Source organism: Anarhichas minor, unplaced genomic scaffold (genome assembly GCF_050575085.1).
Source record: "Anarhichas minor isolate MPS153535 unplaced genomic scaffold, ASM5057508v1 ptg000036l, whole genome shotgun sequence".
Taxonomy (NCBI): Eukaryota; Metazoa; Chordata; class Actinopteri; order Perciformes; family Anarhichadidae; genus Anarhichas; species Anarhichas minor.
The window spans coordinates 620001-622500 of NW_027466482.1; the positions used below are offsets into that span (position 1 = coordinate 620001).

General features: G+C 42.4%; 4 non-coding genes across 4 annotated transcripts; all 4 read left to right on the plus strand.

The window, feature by feature from the left end:
- The first annotated feature begins 621 nt into the window (after positions 1-621).
- Positions 622-693, plus strand: trnaa-ugc (transfer RNA alanine (anticodon UGC)). The gene has a single exon. It is a non-coding gene; the product is annotated as a tRNA-Ala (tRNA).
- Positions 694-904: 211 nt separating this feature from the next.
- trnas-aga (transfer RNA serine (anticodon AGA)) lies at positions 905-986 on the plus strand. Its single transcript has one exon. It is a non-coding gene; the product is annotated as a tRNA-Ser (tRNA).
- A 629-nt stretch (positions 987-1615) lies between these two features.
- trnaa-ugc (transfer RNA alanine (anticodon UGC)) lies at positions 1616-1687 on the plus strand. The gene has a single exon. It is a non-coding gene; the product is annotated as a tRNA-Ala (tRNA).
- A 211-nt stretch (positions 1688-1898) lies between these two features.
- On the plus strand, positions 1899-1980 carry trnas-aga (transfer RNA serine (anticodon AGA)). The gene has a single exon. It is a non-coding gene; the product is annotated as a tRNA-Ser (tRNA).
- Positions 1981-2500: the final 520 nt, after the last annotated feature.

Consider the following 2500-nt stretch of genomic DNA (forward strand, 5'->3'; position numbering starts at 1 on the left):
TTTTCCACTTGGTGGCCTCACCATAGAACCTCCATGCTGAGACATTTCTGGTTCAGCTTATAAAAATGCGCAGCCTCTAAGTTGATGCTTTGACACAAATTGTTGATTAAGAAGACACTTCCTTGTGTATGTTGTCACATTGCAAATCTCAACTTCCTGGGCAATATTGTATAACTTCACAGGTAGATGAAGTGAGGCAGCCCCATTCACTTTATAAATGCAGGGCTCTTTTCAGTCTCAATACCCAGGTGAATTGCCGACTTTGCTGTAAAAGCCTTTGTCCCACCAATGGTGGTACAGTGGTGAGCATAGCTGCCTTCCAAGCAGTTGGCCCCTGTTAGATTTCCGACCATCTGAGTCCTCTTCTTCCAGTGAGAGTATACTGTTGCTAAGTTTTGTAGTCAGATAGTAAGCATATAGGCAGCCAATGTCCAACATTTCCACTTTGACTGGCTGTATAGAGGTGCGAGGAGTTTTCCCAAGCTTAATTTCTAAAATTCACAGTTGCATTTCACATTACTATACAAGGGCATTTATAAATCTACATCCATCGTCTTTTGCCATATTTTGCCTTTTATTTAGGCATCTCGAAGAAAGAAAGACTATTTGTGAAGATTTGTGGGGGATGTAGCTCAGTGGTAGAGCGCGTGCTTTGCATGTATGAGGCCCGGGGTTCAATCCCCTGCATCTCCATCAGGTATTATGGTCACTGTTAAAGGATTATTGAGTAAAAAATCTTGGCAATCTAAACATACATCGAGCAAATGAAAGAATACACCAAGTATAACTAAGGCAAGCAAAATGTAACAGCTGTGTTACAGAGAAGTACACTCAGTAATTGTCTTTTGCAGCCATTGAGACAGTTCTTAGAATTTGTGAAAGTCGGTTTAATACTGTCTCGTAGGTTGTTGTGGCCGAGTGGTTAAGGCGATGGACTAGAAATCCATTGGGATCTCCCCGCGCAGGTTCAAACCCTGCCAACAACGAAAGACACTTTTCCACTTGGTGGCCTCACCATAGAACCTCCATGCTGAGACATTTCTGGTTCAGCTTATAAAAATGCGCAGCCTCTAAGTTGATGCTTTGACACAAATTGTTGATTAAGAAGACACTTCCTTGTGTATGTTGTCACATTGCAAATCTCAACTTCCTGGGCAATATTGTATAACTTCACAGGTAGATGAAGTGAGGCAGCCCCATTCACTTTATAAATGCAGGGCTCTTTTCAGTCTCAATACCCAGGTGAATTGCCGACTTTGCTGTAAAAGCCTTTGTCCCACCAATGGTGGTACAGTGGTGAGCATAGCTGCCTTCCAAGCAGTTGGCCCCTGTTAGATTTCCGACCATCTGAGTCCTCTTCTTCCAGTGAGAGTATACTGTTGCTAAGTTTTGTAGTCAGATAGTAAGCATATAGGCAGCCAATGTCCAACATTTCCACTTTGACTGGCTGTATAGAGGTGCGAGGAGTTTTCCCAAGCTTAATTTCTAAAATTCACAGTTGCATTTCACATTACTATACAAGGGCATTTATAAATCTACATCCATCGTCTTTTGCCATATTTTGCCTTTTATTTAGGCATCTCGAAGAAAGAAAGACTATTTGTGAAGATTTGTGGGGGATGTAGCTCAGTGGTAGAGCGCGTGCTTTGCATGTATGAGGCCCGGGGTTCAATCCCCTGCATCTCCATCAGGTATTATGGTCACTGTTAAAGGATTATTGAGTAAAAAATCTTGGCAATCTAAACATACATCGAGCAAATGAAAGAATACACCAAGTATAACTAAGGCAAGCAAAATGTAACAGCTGTGTTACAGAGAAGTACACTCAGTAATTGTCTTTTGCAGCCATTGAGACAGTTCTTAGAATTTGTGAAAGTCGGTTTAATACTGTCTCGTAGGTTGTTGTGGCCGAGTGGTTAAGGCGATGGACTAGAAATCCATTGGGATCTCCCCGCGCAGGTTCAAACCCTGCCAACAACGAAAGACACTTTTCCACTTGGTGGCCTCACCATAGAACCTCCATGCTGAGACATTTCTGGTTCAGCTTATAAAAATGCGCAGCCTCTAAGTTGATGCTTTGACACAAATTGTTGATTAAGAAGACACTTCCTTGTGTATGTTGTCACATTGCAAATCTCAACTTCCTGGGCAATATTGTATAACTTCACAGGTAGATGAAGTGAGGCAGCCCCATTCACTTTATAAATGCAGGGCTCTTTTCAGTCTCAATACCCAGGTGAATTGCCGACTTTGCTGTAAAAGCCTTTGTCCCACCAATGGTGGTACAGTGGTGAGCATAGCTGCCTTCCAAGCAGTTGGCCCCTGTTAGATTTCCGACCATCTGAGTCCTCTTCTTCCAGTGAGAGTATACTGTTGCTAAGTTTTGTAGTCAGATAGTAAGCATATAGGCAGCCAATGTCCAACATTTCCACTTTGACTGGCTGTATAGAGGTGCGAGGAGTTTTCCCAAGCTTAATTTCTAAAATTCACAGTTGCATTT